Source organism: Bubalus kerabau, chromosome 8, assembly GCF_029407905.1.
Source record: "Bubalus kerabau isolate K-KA32 ecotype Philippines breed swamp buffalo chromosome 8, PCC_UOA_SB_1v2, whole genome shotgun sequence".
NCBI classification, from domain to species: Eukaryota; Metazoa; Chordata; class Mammalia; order Artiodactyla; family Bovidae; genus Bubalus; species Bubalus kerabau.
In genome coordinates, this window is record NC_073631.1 from 71,791,576 (window position 1) to 71,813,440 (window position 21,865).

At 36.5% G+C, this 21,865-nt stretch overlaps 1 protein-coding gene and 1 long non-coding RNA gene across 3 annotated transcripts in view; both read left to right on the forward strand.

Annotated features, from left to right (window-relative positions):
* HIBADH (3-hydroxyisobutyrate dehydrogenase) overlaps positions 1 to 21,865 on the forward strand; it is a 109,892-nt gene that overhangs the window by 50,269 nt on the left and 37,758 nt on the right. The gene's annotated exons all lie outside the window — the stretch shown is intronic.
* Positions 556 to 16,687, forward strand: LOC129659295 (uncharacterized). Its single transcript, XR_008717941.1, has 2 exons — positions 556 to 1,117; positions 8,457 to 16,687. It is a non-coding gene; the product is annotated as an uncharacterized LOC129659295 (long non-coding RNA).

Genomic DNA, 21,865 nt, shown 5'->3' on the forward strand with positions numbered 1-21,865 from the left:
CAAGAAAGCAGATAACATTTTGTAGAAAATGCCATCTTTGAAATTGTCTTACACTATGTAACCTATAAATGCTTGCAGATAGTAAAACTAAATAGTGAAAGTGCCTATGTTGTTCACTGGAGGCAGTTAGAACTTCAGTGGCTCAGTGATATCTGAGTGAGCTGAGAGGGCTCAGGTCCTCACCAGACTTATACTTTCAGGGAGAGACTTAAGGTTTGTGAAGAATCTTAAATGATAATTTTGATGGTACTCAGTTAATCAAATTTGTGTAGTGCTTCCACTCATAAAAGATGAAAGCAAAGCTTATTTTTAAAAAAATTAACCTTAAGTAAGACCATTTGATACCAAAATATGATAGTGTTATCATTTAAGTCACTTACGAAAGGAAAACTACGGCAGTTCTCTTGCAGTATTAGCACTTTTCCTGAGCTGTTTTCTTCTCCTGTTAACCATTTCTCTGTTGCTTGAGAGAGCTATTCAAGTGCTGATACCAGCAGAGTGCCTCAGGGAAAAGCTGGAAATATAATTTCACTTAACTGTTGCTGGTATGTTTTCTAAGTGTGATAAGAAGGTACTTTTCTAATTCTAGGTGCTAGTATTACGCCCAGACTTTGAAGCAATTGATATTGCTAGTTTACAGAATTAAGTGAGATCCTTATCTGGGACTATGAAGGAATTAAGAGATACTTTGAGAATGCTCTGCAGCTGAGGTGTAGATAGAGGTAAAGCTCTAAAGGGATCAGATGGGTGGTAGTTAAGTAATAGCAGATGTTCCTTTTAAAATCTGCAAACCAGAAGCCTGTTATGGTTTTTGCTGACTTGGTTCTGTAGGAAACCTTTGATTTGTGCCTTATGCTTCTGAAAGAATCAAGAAGAAACTATTCAGATGATTGGACACCAGTATTTTTGCTTTGTAGACGGTTTTACATACAAAGGAAATTCTAATTTACTGTAGGCTAGCACCAGAATATTTAATTAAGTATGAAAGAGAGTTGGGCATAGTGAAAAGGACCATTATGTTAGGAATCTGAAGACAGGTTTGAGTTGCTTTGTTTCCAGCACCTGTGGTGTCGCTTTGGGAAAATTACTTGACTTCTGTGAGCCTTGGCTTTTCTGGGTGTGTATAAAAGTGGTGAGAGTACATATATGCTATTTTGAAGTTTAAGTGAAATATTGTATGAAATGAAAACCATATTAATTGGTTCATAAAACCATTGAATTTCCAGAGTGAGCATATGCCATTTTATGTCTGTGCTTCTTGTGAAATAAAATAATGATCAAGAACAGGGTAAAGCAATAAAAATAGAGAATATAGTATGCTTTCATTTTTAAATTTGTTAAATGCTTTTATTTTTTGGCTGTGCCACGTAACTTGTGGAATTAGTTCTCGACTAGGAATTAAACCCGGAGCCCTCGGCAGTGAAGGTGAGAAGTCCTAACCAGTGGACCACCAGGGAGTTCCCTATAATTTGCTTTTAGAGTGTTGATTCTTCAGATGTCATTAAGGAAATGTTAGTAATTTCTAGAAGCAAAACTAGAGAATTGTAAGTTAAATCATCTTATCAGATAACAAGATGATTTTGAGATATATTTTAAAGTACTGTATCTTTTATTATATATATTTAAAATACTTATATACTGATGTAAAAATACTGTACAACTGATATTAAAAATACTATATATATATGTATATATATATAGTTACCAAAATCTCTTGCCTTGCATTTATCCTGGACCATCTTCCCTTATTTCCTTCCTTACTTAGAAAATGAAGCAAAACAAACCAACAAAAAAACACTCTTCCTCCCTTGTCTTTAGCTTTAAACCTGAAGTGCATTTTAAATGTGGTTTGTGCCTGGCCAGCAGTCTCTTCATTCTTTCAGTTTTGCAGTCAATAGTGAATTGTTTTCAGAGTAAAGATCCTAAACATTCCTGTGCTAGAAACATTCCTTGGGGACCGAGGTCCAAATATCATTCTGCCACTCTGCAATATCTGTTTTAGCTAAATTTCTATTGGTATTTGTATCATTGCATGATTCATAAACAGACATTTACTTAGACCCTCTCCCTCCTGAACTGCCATACTCAGACCATGGAATCCGCTAGTTTGGAAGTATGACTACCTGATATGCTCATCTCTCTCTGTTACCCTCTCACTTGTTTAAAATGCCCGATTTTATAATAATGTTACTTGGGTGAGACTTTGAACTATAGCTTTAGCCTGGTGGGAATCTTTTCTCAGGTATTGAAAGGATTAGAAATAGTTAAATGCTCTTGAATGCTCACACCCCAAATGATTCTCAGATTGTTGGTTGGTTAAAAAGGTATTAAAAGAGAAAGAAACCAAATTGAAAGGGGAGATGAAAAGGGTGCAGGCAGAGGAGGGGGAGGGTGTGCACGTTTGGGGGGTGCCTGGCTGGGGAGGGTTGTGGAGGGGGGAACGTAGACAAGGCAGTGAGCCCTCCACATGAACTGTACCTGATGAAATTTGTCACTTCTTTCCTTTTCATTTAAAAATGACTATTAGCCAAAGTACCACTGCAGCATTTTTCCTAATAATTTTTTTTTTGGCCCAGTATAACTTCTTATACTAGATTTTCCTTTAGGTCATTAAGATTTAAATTTCATATTTCTAGTAGTAAAATCATCCTTGTCAAGTGTAGGGAGGCTGTAGCTTTAACACCACTTCATGTCTGATTAAAAGGTTCCCTTTTGTAATTAATTTTCCTCTGAGTTCTTTGTGGAGCACAGTAGCCCACTGCAGAGAGGTTAGAATACTGTGGACTTTGGCTGTTCAGCTTTAATGATACAAGGGAATAGCAAAGCAAGAATAAATGAGGTACTTTTTGGTGAGCACAAAATGTGAACTGCCTGTCAGTGTGAGCTTGGTTCTAGGAGCAGTTAGCCAGCAGTAATAGGGCACACTTGAGTAATTGAATTTGCATAACAAGGCTTGCCGAAGAGATCTGACAGGCCCAGAGATTTGTCTAGCTAGCGAGCTCCAGATGGACATGACCGCGCAGCAGCTGGGCGGCACGTTGCTCAGCATGGACAGCACCGCCCAGACTGGCAGCTGGACCCTGGCGACTGCAGGGCTGTGGCAGGCCAGCTGGTGGCTTCTGACAGCCCGTGGCCCGGTTGGAGAGCCTTTTCATAATGGCCTGTCAGGGTATGGGACCTGCAGGGACTGGCAGGAGAATATCACAAGTCACCAGTGAGGGTTGTTAAGCTGAAGAAATCTGTCCTAGGGAAGTAGAGGTGGTCACCATTGCAGCCCCAAAGCAAATGCCTTCCAGAGCCATTCCCCTCCTTTTCGAAGAGGACAGGCTTTCTTTCTTTCTTTTTTTTTAAAACACATTTGCTCCAGGCTGCGGTCATTCTGAATTATGTCATATTCTTAAAACCTTGAAACCAAGTTGGCCACCTTCCTGAGAGCACATGTTGACTGTCAGTTGAGATGAAAGAGAACATTGTTTTTTATGTCTTTGCATACTTGCCCCTCTGTCTTTGCATACTTGCCACCAGGGCATATTTGTTGGGGGGAAGGGGGAATAGGTGATAGTTTAATGATCTATCTAGGATTTATTGCTTATAAGAAAAAGCGATATATTTTAAGAATAAGCTGCAGAGAAAATGAGTGAACTGGTATGAGGTCAGTTTGTTCAGGCCACTTCTTTCCTGTGTCCAGGTGAGCTGCATTTATGTAGAAGAATTATATAACCACCTGTCTTCTTAGATTAGAATGAACATAGAGGAAGGCCAGCTCAGTGCTTGCTATTAATAAAGTTTACATCTGTAGTTTTAAATTGAGACTTTTGCCATCTATAACACTTTCACTCTAAAAAATCATATAACTAGACAATACAATTTTTTTTTTTAAGGGCAGGAAAACTCAGAAGCATTTTTCAGTAAAATGAGAAATTTGCTGTTATAAGCCCCAGGCTCTTGTACTTTCAATACAACCAAATTCTGATGAAACAACACAATTCATACTGGAGCACCTTGGGCTTTATGGTAGTAAAAACAGATCAAAAGGTTACTGTTTTAACCTTCAAATAAGCAAAGATACAAAAGTCTGTTTTCAGCCAAGACAGAGGAAATATGAAGCCTCATTGATTGCTGCTGGAGATGGAAATTATTATAACCAATTCAGAGAGCAATTTGGCTGGATGCATCAAAAGCTTAAAAAAATTATGTAAAATAATTTATCTAGTAATTCTAAGAATGTATCCCCACACATTCAGAATATATATAAAGATTTACCTTTTAGAATGTACATTTAGTGTTGTTCAGAACACTGTTTCTCAGTGTGTTATCCATGGACCCTGGGGGTGGCCATGAGGTCAGTATTATTTCATACTAATACTAATAATATTGATTTAATACTAATACAGTGCAAAAGGAATTGTGGGTAAAAGCGCTGGCCCCCAGCATGAATCAAGGCACTGGCATTGTGTTCTTCATTGCCACCTGCATGCAGTTTTACTTAAGAATGGCCTTGAAGCAATACAAATTAAGTCTTGATCTTTGAATACATTTTTTTAACAACTGTGTGATAAAATGAAAAGCATGCATAAACACTTTCTGCTACAATAGATTGTTTTGAGGAAAAGTTCTTTTGTGATTGAGTTGGCAGATGAACTATCTGCTTTTCCATGGAATATCGTTTTTATTTAAAAGAATGAATGATAAGACATTTTACAGAAAAAGGACAGAGTGAGCCTGTTACTTCAAATATTTGTTGCCAATAATAATATTGGACCTTTCAAGCAAACATAAGAATTTTAGAAAACCTGATTCTACAAGCCTGACAGCTTTTTAACACTAAAGACTATTATGAAGAGGTTTGTGGTGCTGTTAAAGAGTGTGAATTTCTAATATTGTATATTGGTAATTTGAAAGATATGCGTAACTTATGGAACCCTTATTTTCCAAGAGATTATTATATAATGCTACAGAACTATCCTGAGTAAGAGATGCATTCAAAGTATAAAGTAGATAGATTTTAATATAACAGACTGAAAAAAGTTCATTGGTAACAGTTTTAGATTCTACCCTGCAGCTGGCCTTTAATAAACTACCAGTTTTCAAAGTTTTGGTTTAATATCGAAGAAAAGTATCTACAGTTATCTGAAAAGATTCTTGAAACACTCCTCCCTTTTTCAATTTCATACCCATGTGAAGCCAGCTTTTCTTTATATATATCAACCAAAACAACATATATTTGCTTCTGCACTCAATCTGGTATGAAAATCCAGCTGCTTTCTAATCAGCTAGATTTAAAGAGATTTGAGAAACTGTAAAACTGTGCTACTATTCTCACTAAATTTTTTTTTTTGCTTTAGGAAGTCTTATTATTTTTCATAAAAATGTTAATATTATGTAATGGGTTTATTGTTTTTAAGTGAATTAATAAATAATCTTACATTTTCTCAATTTTAGTTTCTAATGTAGTAAGTACCAATTGATATAATCCACCTAAGCTAAAGGTCCTCAATAATACTTAAGACCAGAAAGTTTAAGAACCACTGGTTTAAAATAATGATTACTTGGAAATAGCACAGATGTTCAATAGGAGGGAGTTGATTAGATTGCATAATATGCATCAAAATGTTAAATATTTGACATGAAAAAATTTTACAGTATTTTGTTAGGTAAGAAAAGCAGGCTATAAGATAATACATACAAGATTCCATTTTTGTAAAAAAATATCATGTGTATATCAAATGTATTCTGTAACACTCAGATATTAAGCAGTTTTCATTGGGAAAGAAGGCAGAAAAAGTTCTAAAAAAGTTGAAAGAATGTTAAAGTGTATCATGAGATACTGTTTCTTCCTGGCTTTTGATGAAAACATCTTGTTCTTTTCTAACCAGCTTACCTAACCTGAATATTTTCCCCTTATTTTAAAAATAAGGACAATAGCTACCTCTTAGGCTAGTTGATGGCACCCTACTTCAGTACCCTTGCCTGGAAAATCCCATGGACGGAGGAGCCTGGTGGGCTGCAGTCCATGGGGTCACGAAGAGTCAGACACAACTGAGCGACTTCACTTTCGCTTTTCACTTTCACGCATTGGAGAATGAAATGGCAACCCACTCCAGTGTTCTTGCCTGGAGAATCCCAGAGACGGTGGAGCCTGGTGGGCTGCCATCTATGGGGTCACACAGAGTCGAACACGACTGAAGCAACTTAGCAGCAGCAGGCTAGTTGAAAGAATTAAGTGAGGTAATAGTACCTGGCATATGATAGTTGTCCCATATATATACTTCCCTCTAATATAACATTTCTCTCTATTCTAAAATTCTGTATGGTAGCAGTGTGTCCATGACATTCAGTGGCTAGTAAAATATTCCTTTGAAGTCAAAATAATGATCCTTTGAAAACAAGAGCATTTCAGGTGACTATCATCTTCTGTGAAAAAAATTTGGACTAATAGCTGTAATACAAAAAGTAAACAGCACCATACTCATGCTTTTTGGTAAAGATGAGTATGGGAAACAAGTATTTAATGAGCTGCAGATACCTAAGTTCCCAGCCAGGTACTTTTGTAAAATAGCTGGATGCTTTACAGACATTATTACATTTAATCCTCACAACAGCCCTCATTTTACTGAGGCAGAAATGGTCAAACAGAGATGTTACAGAACATGTCTTTAGTCATTTGTGAGGGGAGTAAATTCAAACCCACGTCTGGCTGACCGTGAGGTTTATACTTTGAACCCTATAATATACTGCCTCTGATAAAAGAGAAGTGAATACAAGCAGATGAATACAAGGAACAAGCCAGCCCTGCTCCTCACTTTGGGAAATTCTGAGGTAGGGGAAAACCTGGATTCAGGTTTATAAACTTCATGATCTCTGAGTCTCATTCCCCAGTGTTAAAATAACATATAAAACACAGTGTCTGATACGTCATAATCATTGAGTAAATGGAAGTGAGTTATTATAACTGCATGGCCAAGCCAAAAGTTTGGGTTCCTGACTATAAAATATGAAAAGGAAAAATATCACTGTATGTTTATAATCCCTTATTTGAAACTCTAGGAACCATATGAGTTTTATTTTAAATTTTTTAGAAAAACAATACCATACACTTACCATATATTATGTAACATCCCTAACAAGGTCCAGGGCCACCCTTAGTAATCAAATACATTAATTATTTCTGCAGTGAAACATGTGATATTCACACTAAGCATAATAAATGCTATTAATATAAAAGATAAAGACTATGAATATGTAAATAACCTTATGTCAGTTCAGGTGAAGTTTTGCTGTCAAATGAGTGAAGAAAATAACCTTTTGCTTTTAGAAGTTTTGTAGAACAGAGTTCTAGGGATGGGATTGTGGATTCAGAAAGCATACAATATAATGTTTCAAGAGAATAAAGAAGCCTAGATTTCTTTACCAATTGAGGAACAGATAGTCAGATGATTGTTGTGTTCAAAAGAGACTCTACATATTAAGTCAAAAACAGTAAGTCCTTTTTGCTCCTAATCTCAAATACTAACTATATCCAAGGAGAAAAAAAACACGCATCTCCTCTCATATAAATTTACTTCATGTTAAATGTTGGGGACAGAATCAAGTCCCATATTTCATCTGAACGATCTGCCTTTATCAAAGAAACCACAAAAAACCAAATCTCTTTGCCTTGGTCTCTTCTTCCCAGATGTCTTCTTGTAATAGAATCTCTTTCTTTCTCTCTGTTTTTTCAGTGAGAGTGGAAGATTGATATTCTGGGTCTTGGTCTTCAAATACTGAAAGTGCAAGTTGCTCAGTTGTGTCCAACTCTTTGCAACCCCATGCACTATACAGTCCATGGAATTCCCCAGGCCAGAATACCGAAGTAGCAGTTCCCTTCTTCAGGAGATCTTCCCAACCCACGGGTCGAACCCAGGTCTCCCGCATTGCAGGCAGATTCTTTACTAGCTGAGCCACCAGGAAGCCTTTCAAATATTGAAAAATTTGCAAATACTAAATTCTCTTGAACTGTGAAAGAGACTAACATTATAGGTTATGTTTGGTCATTCAAGTGGTATTCAAGAAAATTGCCTTTTGTAAAAGAAAAAGAATTGAATAATTTTAAAACAAGGGAATTTCAAGTGTTGAGAAGATAAGCAATATAGTTACTGGCTGTGCCCGATGGAGTCAGAACTGAGGGAGAATCATAAAACAGCCTATTCTTTATCCCTATCCTCCTCCAGTCCTCAGTTTTCTTAGTTTATATTCTGTGGTACATGATTAAACATCCCTCTGTTGAATTTATTCCATCCCTGTTCTGCCCTTCATTTGCCCTTGAGGAGCTGAACATGCTTGGAGTAAATGGATGCCCTGGTTTCACTTGTAAATTATCACTAATCTCAAGTGGGCCCTTAAGACGGACAGTTTTTTATTTGCTTAATTCATTCACGCTTTTCATCACCTAAATAATTCTTTCATACCTTCTCTAGGACCCTTCCCCAGTGTCATCTAATGAGCTTCCTTCTTAACTTTCACTGAGGAAATAGCAGTCGTCAAAGAACTTCCACGTGATCCCAGCACTGCCTCTACTAACCTCCATGCTACTTGATGCTTGCGCTCTGCCTTCCCTCCTGTCACAGTGGATGAGCCCTCAGGGCTTTGTTGAAAGTTAACTTCTGTACTTCTGCCCTGATTTCTACCCCTCTTGCTTTCTCCCCAAGTAAATCAGAATCCCTAGGAGCTGTTCTTTGCAGTTGGGGTTGAGAACTACTCTTATTAGAATATAAGCTCCATGAGAGCAGATATTTGTTCTGTTTTGTTTAGTATTTGTAACAGTACCTAACACATAGTAGACATGCATCCACCTATCCATTGTGTTGAATGGATAGATGAGTGAATGAATAAATTTTTCTAGAACAAAAAAAGATATAAACTAAGTTCTGAAAAGGACAAAACATACACACCTAATAAATAGGCTTTCCCTGTGCTTTATAATTAGAAGTTCAGATCTGCTCACCAAAAAAATATTGGTTGAGTGAGGTTTCTAATGAGTTCCTACAGATATGCTCATTTGAAATTTTTTTCCTAGAATTTGTTTTTTGCAGGTAATTCTAGTTACTTGGATATTTTTTGGTTACTGAGAGCTGAGGTTTTTCTAATATCTGAGTGCTCAAGCCTTTTCATGTGGATTTCTTGGTGGCAGTTTCACAAATGAGTGGATCTATTTAAATACAAACCCCTGTTCCTTTTTACCCAGTACTGCTGCTCAGAAGACCTAGCTTAGAGCTCCATCACGTTTTCTCTTAAGGAGACAGATTCTATTATGACCATAATCTAATTGATTGCATTTCTTTTTTCTTTTTTTTAAGCAAAAAAAAAAAAAAAAATCAGTTTAATTGTGGTTAAAAAAAATCTAATTAATAAAAGTTGATAATAGCTTCATTCATCAATTAATGTACCCACCCAGCATTTATTGAACACCTACTGTGGAAAAAATACTAATCCAGGCACTGGAGACCTTCTAGATGAGAGAAACAGTAAGGATAAACCTTCAAGTGTAATTTAAATGATATAAAATTACATTAAGGTAAATGTTATAAAAAGAAATTAGATTGTGACAGAGATCTTCATTCAGTTAAAAATGAAGATGTATTCTGTATTGGCTTTGAGTGTAATTGATTGCATTTCTTTCCTTAAAGTGAGAATAAAAGTGTTTATTTTCATGATACCTCTGTTTGATGAAAAGTCATAGGAAAAAGCCACATATATTTTAATTTGGCTCTGTTTCTCTTTTCTCTAAATCCTAATTTATAGAAATGTGGCTATTCAGACTCCTGTGCGTTTTGACAATGTACATGAACAATGTACATGTGTGTGGGAAGTAAGCACTAGGGATGAGGGTGGGATGGTTAGATAGCATCATGGACTCAATGGACGTTAATTTGAGCAAACTCTAGGAGATAGTCGAGGACAGAAGAACCTGACATGCTACAGACCATGAAGAGAGTCAAGTGTGTCTGAGCAACTGAACAACAGCGTAGCAAAGCGTTGTGGATTTTCATGAACTGTAACTCAGTAGCATAGCGCTATGTAATAATACAGTCCTGAGCGCTGCTTACCTTACCGATGTCAATCAAATAATATTAGGATAATGATACTCGCTTCTTTTTTTGGCAGTTGAATTTTTATTTGTAAAACAACCTTAAAATGAAACTCACTTAATTTTTATATGTATGCCCTGGTAGATAGTCTAGAACAAATACCGTTGGTGTGGTTAGTCATTTACTTGGGAAGCTGTTGCCAGGGTGGACTCAGAGCTACCAGGGACAGAAAGCACATATGTAAAGCTGATTGTAACAGTGGAGATACAAAGTAACTCAGCAATATAATAGTGTAAATTAATGAAGGATTGCTCCATTTGTAGAAATTTGATGCAGATGTTTCAGGAAAGTATCTTTTGTAAATCAAGGTACAAGTATTTATCTCTGTTGGTCTTTAGGTCAGAATTTTCCCTCTGTTACCTCCTGCCTTTGTAAAAGACAGTAAAAGTAGAATTTGTGAAACATTTCTAAATAATGAGTATACAAAGACACCATTTATAGGTGGATCAGTGCTATTATTCTATTTTTTTATTTTATTGGAGTATAGTTGATTTACAATTTTGTGTTTTATTTTTAATTTCAATTTGTAGGTTCTTCCCTTGAGACTTTGTTCTTTTTTCTCTATTTTTAAATTTAAATTTATATTTAAAAATTTTAACACTGTTGTGTTGGTTTCTGCCAACAGCACAAGTCAGACATATTTATACATACATCCCTTCCCTACCCTCATCCCATCCCTCCTACTCTTTTTGGCTGAAGCATTTACTTCTATCTGAAAACTATTAGCATAAATCTCCTGAGAACCAAGACATCCTCCTGTATAACTTCAAGACTGCTGTCACATCCAGGAAATTTAACATTAATTCAGTATCATCTAATGTATAATCCATATTCAGGTTTTCTCAGTTACTCCCCAAATAACTGGGCTTTTCCTTTTCCTGTGATCCGCATTCTGATAAAGGTTCATATATTACGTTTGGTTGTCATGTTTCATCAGCCTTCCAAATTTTTCCTTTAAAAAATCTTTCATGATGTCATTTTTAGAGTCCAGATCAAGTTATCTTACGGAATTTTTCTCATTCTGAATTTGTTTCCTTATTGATATAAGGTTAAACCTTTTTGGTTACCATACAGAGCTTGATTTGAAAAAAAAAAGTTGGCATTCACTTGTAGAGAATCTTGATTTTTTGCCTTTCTCAGATGCTTTCCTTAGAGTCTCAACCAGGTATAAAGAAGTAGTAGTTGAATTTGTTTGTTTGTTTGTTGTAGATATTGAAAACCTGACATATTGTAATGAAGAAAAAAAAAATTTAAGCAAAACTCAGCTGTCCAATTTATGATCTAATGAGCCTTTCCAAAACCTGATGGTAGGGTGTTTGCCCCATAGAAATCGTAAAAGAACAGCATTAAATATTCTTCTGAAATTCAAAGCTTTCAAATTTACATCCCATCAAAAATTCACATTGTGTAAAACAGAAACAGGCTGAATTGCAGGTGGATTACTGAAATAAAATCAAGAAAGTGAGTATTTTGTACCAGCTCTCTTGAACCTTATGCTCATGGGAGGAAATAGGCATTCCAATATCTGTATCTTTAGATTATTCTGAGCTTATCTCTGGTTTAATTTAGGAACTTGTGTATAAGTAGTAAGAGTTTAACAGTCAACTTTAAAACCAAAATGACATCTTACTGTAGCCCTGGTGTATAATGCTGTCTAAGAAAATAAAGCAAATATTTAAAATAACATATATTGAACTTATAAAATCAGGTATTTCCAAAACAATAGTTCCAATACTTGTAACAAATGTTGATATTTAAGTATTGTCTTCAGCTCTTCCTTTTTCAGAACTCTTGACAACTTTCACTTAGTAAAATTTGCATACCAGATTTTCTAAAAATACTGTTTTCATCTAAAGATTTGTTTTCTGTAAGTGCATACTAAAGAACAGTAGATGCTAATAACAGGAGTAAATTCCCCCCCCACCCCCGCTTTTTTTTTATTGAGGTCAGCAGTGTTTAGATTAATCAGGTTGACATTTCTTGCTGGTGGGTCATGAACTGTTGATAATAGCATTAAATGGTGATACGCTTGTTGCAGAGGTACAACTCATTATCCAGCTACTGTATTAAATCATCATGGTACCCCCACATCCATGTGTTCTGTAGAAATAGAAGATGAGGAAGTATATATTTCTTTTGTTTGCATCTTAAATTTATTGGAGGCTTAATCACGTTCTCTATGGAAGCTGCAGCAATGCCACTATTTTAGAGGACTAAAAGGCTCTGACTGATTTGGGGAAATAAAGGGGTGTAGAATTTTGTAAATAACACACCCAAAGTTTCTTTTCATATTGTGAACCTTTCTGAAAACTTGTTTGAAGAGTGAGTATACCTGGGTAGCAAGTAATAAAAGCAAATGTTTACAAACTTTTAATTTGGATTTAATTTTAAATTATAGGCATATGAATATTTTTAAAAGATATATTCATTTTAAGGGAGAGATGGCACTTGGAAAGCTTAGTTATGGACTATGGGAGTAGATTTCTTGAGAAGTGTCATTGTTATGAAAAACCTCTTTTAAGAAAAGGGCTAGATTTTTAAGTAGCTGCTAGTCAGCTGCCTTTTAAGATAAACTTCAGTAGTTTAGTATTCAGTGACTCCGAAGTTACTAGTCTCTTTGAATTTTAAATTCAAATGTTTTATACATATAATATGCACATTAATATACTCATGTCCCATGTGTATATAGGCAGTGAATAGTAGCATGACTCTTGTATTAATGTTGACTTAGTTTCTGATTGGATAGTATAGAATGAATGAATTCAGTTTCCAGATATTAATAAAACACCACAAACACCCAGCACAACGGTCTTATAGATAGGTGCTCAGTAATAATTTAATAATGAGTGTGTGTCACTTGTGCAGAAACTGAACTTTTTTAACACTTTGTATTTGTGACACAGAATGTATCTTAAGGAGGGATGGTAACAAATATTTCCTTTTATGGGAAAAAAGAATATTAACATTTTCAGAGTAACAGCCTTATTTAGAATAAATAGGTTCTTGCTGACTCAAAGAGAAACATAGCATTAGAAAATTACAGGCCACTAGAGGTCACTGTTTAGTAATCAACTTTTAATGAACCAGAACAGTCAGGAAAGCCAATAAATTACAGTGTGGGTTTTTCTAATTATGAATTCATATTTAATCCTTCAATGCCAAGTTAACTGTGGCAGTGGTTCTATGTATTTTGCATATGTGGTTATGCTAATATACTATTATATTTCTCAGATGCTGGTCCTCCATCATTAGAGAAGTATTGCCAAAGGCTTTGTTATCTAGTCTTAATTACTAATTACAAGATGTAATTAACTTTGTTACCACCTTCACCCCTTTCATGGAACAGAAAGTTCTTTTGAAAGGAAAGTTTCACTGTAAATGAAAATTACATTTATGGTATCACAGGTCATAATCATATCACAGGTGTAATGGTTCTGATCCAGTCCACCCTCTGCCTGTCTGAAATCTTCATGCTTCATTCTTGGTTTCTCTTGATCCCATCTCTGTTCTCTGCTCTGTCTAACCTGGTTTCTTTCCTCCCTTCTTTGGTCTACTTTATGTGAATCAGCTGCTTGATTAACTCAGTGACTGTTTACTCTCCAGCTTTCCAGCCTTGAGTAAGTGAGGAGTAGAATTTGACTCTTAACTGCATATGTTAAAGGAATCCCAGGGTGGGTGACTGGGACCCAGCAAACCTGCAGAGGGAAAACCACATGCAAGTGAGCAAGTGTGCTCTGCTGCCACCACTGCTGCTCCAAGCAGATGTCTCTCCTCAACCTGTCCAGCCCAGAATCCATTCAGGAAAAGGCAAATTTCCTTGCTCATGTGATGTAAATTTGTTTTCTTCCTTAGAGACTAGGCTGGTTGCCCAGGAGGAGGCCTCTTAATCATGGGGAGAAAACCGGAACACGTGCAGATGTGTTTTCTATTCTTGAAAACAATTTTGTGCATTCTGCCCAGAAACAGGTACATCAGTCCTTTGCTACTCAGACTTCCTCTGCTTCATGTTGCCTTTACTTCCCCTGCTGCTAGGCAGCTGCTGGGTGCTCGGTATCCATGGGGGATTGGTCCCAGGACCCCCTGCAAATATCAAACTCCTCGTGCTCAAGTCTCTTATATAAAAGGCATAGGACAGTCGGCCCTCTGTACCTGAGGTTCGGCATTCACAGGTAGGAGTGCCACCTGTTTTCACTCAGAGTTCTCAGGGTTGCTTCAGTCTACGCAATGCACATACCTGATATATTGTTCACCCAGACCAGCCCAGTCTTGTCAACGTGCCATTCAAGGCTCTCCACAGTCTGGAGCAAGCTAACTATTCTACTCTTGTTTCTTATTACTTCTCTTCACATGCCTTAACTTCTAGCCAAACTGAACCATTCATGATTTCTTAATTGTGTCTTTTATTTACTCAAGTTTCTATTTCTTGTTTATGCTTTCCTTTGCTACAGTTTTCATCTCTTCCTCATTTCCTATCTGTCAGACAGTAAGCCCAGCATAGGTGCTACCTTCTGTGATATTCTCCTTCAGTAGTGCTGAGCCTTCCTTTGAACCGCCATAGCAGGTAGGACACTTACCATCCCACCTTGCACTGTAATGGCTTGTGTACCTGTGTTTTTGCCTCGACTCAATATTGCCTACACTCAGTATAGAGTCATTGAATAAAATTCTTGGCAAATAAATCAGAAGTCCTAAAATACAAACAGTTGTTTGGTACAAATAGCTCTTTATTATATCACTTAATAGAAAGGGAAATGGAAATGTATTTTATACTTTGAAATGATTCTCCTCATATTTGCATAGCTCTATCTTGAAGAGATTGAGAGTTTAGTTAAAAAATAACCTTTTGCTTAAACAGCTACAATTTTTTGTGGTTTTATAAAAATTTATAAAAGTAAGAGGATATATACATTTTGAACTTGAACCAGCTCTTTTCAATTAGTCTTTCCAGTGGCTGAATACATATATAAATTCCATATTATTAGAGGAATAAAGAATGCACTTTATTATGATAGAAGCTAACTTGCAGAGTGTTTGTTTATAACAAGGTAAAATAAAGTATTACCTGTTTGAATTTGGAATATACCTTTCCTTGGAAACAACATTTTCTAGTATATTCAGGTCCTTTTTTCTATCAAATGTAGTCAACACAGGATATTCCTAAATTATGATAAGTATCATGTTTCTGTGGGAAATGATTTCAGAGATTCAGCTTGGAATGCCATGCCAGCCAGGATGCCAGCCCTTTTTATTCTTTAAGAAAATCAACTTACTGCTTCTTCCTCCTCTTTCTAGGCTGTGGGCTCTAAATTTTCCTGTGGGATTCACTTACTCTTCTAAAATTTCAAGTAGCTCATCTCTGAAATGTTTTCCTAATTCTGTATTTCCATCACAGTTTTTTTACTTTCTGGACCTGCATTTTTATTAATTTAAGTCCTTAAGTTAAACTCTTTTTTCTAAGTCAGGCTCATCTTTGCTATAAAACAAGTTCTTCCTCTTGATTTCTATTTATAGTGTGCTGCAGTTTCAAAATTTTTAAATTTTAGGTTTAGACTCTGAGAACAGCACTGTCCAATAGAAATATAATGCAAGTCATATGGATAATTTAAAACTTCCTAGTAGTCACATTTAAAAAGTATTTTAAAATACAGGAACAGAATTTAATAATATTTCATTTAGGCCAGAATATCTAAAATATTAACATTTTTTAAACATGTAATCAATGTAAAAATTACTGATGTATTTTTACATCCTTTTTTTCCGTACTAAGTCTTCAAAATCTGATGTTCATTTTTCACCTAAAGTACATTAAGAAAACGATCTTGTTTTAAATTGTTTAAAAAAAATAAAGTGCCTATCACTAAATTTAATGAAGGTAAAAAAATTATACACTGAAAACTGTTGACACATTAATGAAAAAAGTTGTGTATGTGTTAGTCACTCAGTTGTGTTCGACTCTTTGTGACCCCATGGACTGTAACCCACTAGGCTCCTCTGTCCATGGAGTTCTCCAGGCAAGAATTCTGGAGTGGGTAGCTATCCTCTTCTCCAGGGGATCTTCCTGACCTAGGAATCAAACCTGGGTCTCCTACATTGGCAGCAGACACTTCACCGTCTGAGCCACCAGGAAAGCCCAGAAGTTGAAGACGATCCAAATAATTGGAACAATATTCTATGTTGTTCATGGATTGGAATAATTAATATTGTTAAAAATGTCCATATTACCCAAAGCAATCTATAGATTCAGTTCCAGTCAAAATTCCAATAGTATTTTCCATAGAAGCAAAACAATCTTAAAATTTGATGCTGTGGCTGAAACTCCAAAACTTTGGCTACCAGATATGAAGAGCCAATTCATTGGAAAAGACTGTAATGCTGGGAAAGATTGAAGGTAAGAGGAGAAGGGGATAAGAGGATGAGATGGTTGGATGGCATCACCAACTCAGTGGACATGAGTTTGAGCAAGCTCTGGGAGATTGTGAAGGACAGGGAAGCCTGGCATGCTGCAGTCCATGGGGCTGCAAAGAGTCAAGACATGACTGAGCGACTGAACAGCAGCAAAATTTATATGGGACCACAGAAGACCTCCAGTAGCCACAGTAATCTTGAGTGGAACAAAGCTGGAAGCATCACACTCCCTGATTTCAAACTATTACAAGGCTGTGGTAGTCAAAACTGTATGGTATTGCCATAAAAGCAGACCTACAGATCAATGGAGTAGAATAGAGGGCAGAGAAATAAACCCATGCATACATGGTCAATTAATATATGACAGAGGAGGCAAGAATATAAAATGGGGAAAAGATAGTCTCTTAAATAAATGATGTTGAGACAGTCACATGCCTAAAAATGAAACTAGACTACTATCAACACCATAGACAAAAATTAACTCAAAATGGATTAAACATTTGAATGTAAGAACTGAAACCATAAAAGCCCTAGAAGAAAACATAGGCAGTAAGCTCCTTGACATCAGTCTTAGTGATTTTTTAGTGATTTTTTTTTTTTTTTTAGAGGATCTGATTCCAAAAGCAAGGCAATAAAAGTAAAAACAAGTAAGTAGGACTACATCAGACTAAAAAGTTTCTGCACAGCAAAGGAAGTCATCAGCGAAATGAAAAGGCAGTGAGATGGGCATGGAAAAAGTAACCCATTACAATGCAGACTTGTAGTTGCTGTAACAGTTGTGTAAGCAAGGTCCATGATGAGATGATGTTATAGTTTGGATTATATGTATTTATCAGATTGAATAAGTTCAAAGTCAGTTACTTTCCTGAGCTGATGAGTGTTACCAGGTATTTTATAGTTGGGTGAAGGTATTTTAAGAAAAAGAGATAGTTTTGAAGGTTTGGAACTGCAAAAGGGCATATTTAAGGACTATTAAGTGAGAGTCAGTTTCTGGAGTTTTAATTGTTTCAAATTGAGCTGCTTATTATTTTCTGAACAGATTCGTACTTTTATACCTTTATGTATTTGCTTTTGTAGTTCACTTCTAGAATTTCTCTCTTTGCCCCAAATCTTTCCCTGTTAGCATATCCTAGTCTTAATCATCTTTCATGGCCCATATTGAACTGATCTTTTTAGTGAAGATTCTCCTACTCTCTTTTCCTAGTTTTATTCCATAAATGAATGTGACATTTCCTTCTTTTGAATTTTGAACATTTTGGCTTTTCTTTTTTTTTGTTTGTTTTTGTTTTGTTTTTCCATTTTGGCTTTTCTTATGGCAGTTGTCTTTGTATTAAGATTAATTTTATAATGGAGTAATCCTTGTTCTGGATCACAAAAATTAACTTGAGCAAGAATTGGGTCTTAATTATTTTTTTATACTCTGAAGAACCAAGAGTGAATTCCTTCTATGTAGGAAATATTCTGTAAGTATTTGATTTATGTGTAGTAAATATATTTTATGAAATGTAAACCAAATAAAAACACAAAGTAATCTAGAGACTACCAAAACCTAATGTTTTCTTTTAGATTACTTTCATGAAAAATATTCATAAATTTGATTGGCTGCTATACCTGGATAAAATTTCTGGATTTCACTTGTAAAAGTAGATGCCATAAAAGCAACATTCTGTTCTAAATTTTTAGTGTAACACAGGTGCTAATGGTAAAGATAAAACCTTTTTTATTATCATAAAAGAATTAAAGATATCTCAGCATAAAAATAACATGGAAATCAATCATGCCTTTGACATTTAAGGACATGTTCTGTTTTCTTTTTTTACATATCTATCTGCTTCTTCTGGCAGTATAGTGAATTAGATATGTTAAAGTAAGACACCTAGGTGCAGGATAAATTACAACAAACATACTTTTAAATGCATTTCAGATACTTCAAAAAACAAGAGAAATCCTCAGTGACCAAATAATTTAATAATACAGGCGTATCTCTGATATATTGCTGGTTCAGTTCCAGAACAGTGCAATAAAGTGAGTCACATGAATTGTTTGGTTTTCCAGTGCATATAAAAGTTATGTTTATAGTATATTGTAGTCTGTTAAGTGAGCAATAGCATTATGTCTAAAGAATAATGTGCATACCTTAATTAAAAAATACTTTATTGCTAAAAAAGTGCTAACCATCATCTGACAACATAGGGTTGCCAAAAACCTTCAATTTGTTAAAAAAAAAAAAAATCTGCACTGAGAAGTGCAATAAGCAAAGCGCAATAAAACAGGATATGCCTGTAACCTGAAGGCAGAGTAATAAATCTAGAAGCTTTGGCTGCCCCAGAGGCAAATGTTGATTTCAGGAACCAGGAGCTTTAGGGATTAATACCGATGAACGAAGAATCGAAGCATAATGGGAAGCCAAGCCTTGTGCTCACACCAGTTGGGAAAGCTGACCCCTGCCTCGTATTCCCCTACTTCCTAAAAGCCAAATTACCCAGAAGCCGTATCCTCTGGAAAAAGGGTGGTCTGTAGATAATATCCCGGCTGATAAAGTAGATTAAAGACTACTGGAAAAACCGCACACTCTATGGTGGTAACCGTGAAATTCCAGATGTTCAAGCTGGATTTAGAAAAGGCAGAGGAACCAGAGATCAAATTGCCAACATCCGCTGGATCATCAAAAAAGCAAGAGAGCTCCAGAAAAACATCTACTTCTGCTTTATTGACTACACCAAAGCCTTTGACTTTGTGGATCACAACAAACTGTGGAAAATTCTTCAAGAGATGGAAATACCAGACCACCTGACCTGCCTCCTCAGAAATCTGTATGGAGGTCAAGAAGCAACAGTTAGAACTGGATATGAAACAACAGACTGGTTCCAAATCGGAAAAGGAGTACCTCAAGGCTGTATATTGTCACCCTGCTTATTATTTAACTTATATGCAGAGCACATCATGAGAAATGAATGAACTTGGCGGGATGAAGCACAAGCTGGAATCAAGATTGCCAGGAGAAATATCAATAACCTCATATGTGCAGATGACACCACTCTTATGGCAGAAAGTGAAGAACTAAAGAGCCTCTTGATGAAAGTGAAAAAGGAGAGTGAAAAAACTGGCTTAAAACCCAATATTCAGAAAAATAAGATCATGGCATCTCGTCCCATCATTTCATGGCAAATAGATGGGGAAGCAATGGAACAGTGAGAGACTTTATTTTTTTTGGCTCCAAAATCACTGCAGATGGCGACTGCAGCCTTGAAATTAAAAGACGCTTGTTCCTTGGAAGAAAAACTGTGACCAGCCTAGACAGCATTTTAAAAAGTAGACACATTACTTTGCCAACAAAGGTCCAACTAGTCAAAGCTATGGTTTTTCTAGTAGTCATGTATGGATATGAGAGTTGGACCATAAAGAAGGCTACGCACCTATAAATTGATGCTTTTGAACTGTGGTATTGGAGAAGACTCTTGAGAGTCCCTGGACTGCAAGGAGATCCAACCAGTCAATCCTAAAGGAAATCAGTCCTGAATATTCATTGGAAGGACTGATGCTGAAGCTGAAACTCCAATACTTTGGCTACCTGACACAAAGAACTGACTCACTGGAAAAGACCCTGATGCTGGGAAAGATTGAAGGCAGGAGGAGAAGGGGACAACAGAGGATGAGATGGTTGGATGGCATCACCAACTCAATGGACATGGGTTTGAGTAAGCTCTTGGAGTTGGGATGGACCGGGAAGCCTGGCATGCTGCAGCCCATGGGGTTGCAAAGAGTCGGACATGATTGAACGACTGAACTGAACTGACAGTTGGCATAATATATCAGCCTCGCTCTCCCCGCCAAATCTTTGTAACAGTAGGTCTGATCTCAGGTATAGTGTTCAAATTTAAGCAACTAACCCAGTTGGGGAAACACTCAAACAGTAAGTTCGGTTTCTGAGTTGGTAAGGCTGGTAGGGCTTGTCAGCCACAGAAAGAATGAAAATCCTCTCTGGAGAAAATCACCTTCAATCTAGACCTCTTGGAATTCACAAATATTCAGCTTAGTAAATACGAGCTGACAAAAAATATATATATCTAAAACATAAGGCAAATTTCCAGCACAAGAATTAACAGGAACAAACAAATCCCTAAAGCTCTTGGTCCTGAAGAGCTAGAGATACTAAAACCCCCCAAACAGAATATATATAATTACTATATATAAAACATTTTAAAATGACAAACATAGAATTAAAAATAAATGAACTAAGAACGAGAGAGTATCAAGAAGGATCAACCACTCAAATTTGGAAAAAAATATTGAAATTTACAAGTTAATAGATGAGTTAAAGAGCATTTGGAAGGGAGCTGAAGAGAGATTTAGTAAATAGGAAGAGAGATCTAAAGAAATCACCCAAATGTATTACAGAAAGACTTGGAGATGAAAAATAGGAAAGTTAAGAGGCATGACTACATGGATAGAAAAAGTCAAACGTGTCTGATTGGAATTCCCAGATGTAATGGGGGAAAATGGTCTAAATGATAATGTCTAAGAATTTCCAAGATTGACATAAATCCACAAAAAAACAGGAATCCGCCTAACACCCCTCCCCACCCTCAGATCTCCCAGCCTGGATTCAAAGACAGCTCGAATTCTGAAGCTATGCATGAGTACAAACAAAAAGAGTTCTGAGGGAAGGGTATTTTCTAGTCCAAGGAGCAGAAAGAAAGGCCCCATGAAACAGAGAGGAAGAATTCTTTATTTTTTTCCCTCCCAGCTCTGCCACGGGCAGGGCTTATTTAAAAGGTAAGTCTTACTTCTGAAACTGCAGTTCTCTTGTGGCAGCAGCAGGCATACAGATTCTTAAAGATCGTAGGAAGGAAATCCATCTCTCTGACCACAGAAACTGTGGTCCAAAGAGTGTGGGAAAATTCCCCTTGCTTTTTACTTTCTTTATTCTTCTGCTCCTGGTACCCAGAGACAGACCTAGTTGTACGAATTGCAGGATTTTACAGCCGGAGGACCAGAATAGGAGGAGGATTGGTAGCGGGGATGGGGCTTCCCTGATGGCTCAAGTAATAAAAGAATCTTCTTGCCATTACTGGAGATGCAGGAGATGTGGGTTCGATCCCTGGGTTGGGAAGATCCTCTGGAGAAGGAAATAGCAACCCACTTCAATATTGCCTAGAAAATCCCATGGACAGAGGAGCCTGGCAGGCTACAGTCCATGGGGTTGCAAAGAGTCAGACCCGACTGAGCACCCATGCACATAGCCAGAGTACCAGAAGAGGGAGAAGATTGAAGTGGGGGTACTGGAGTGTCAGTGAGTGGGGGCTGACGGGAGTTCACAGATAGGAAGGGAC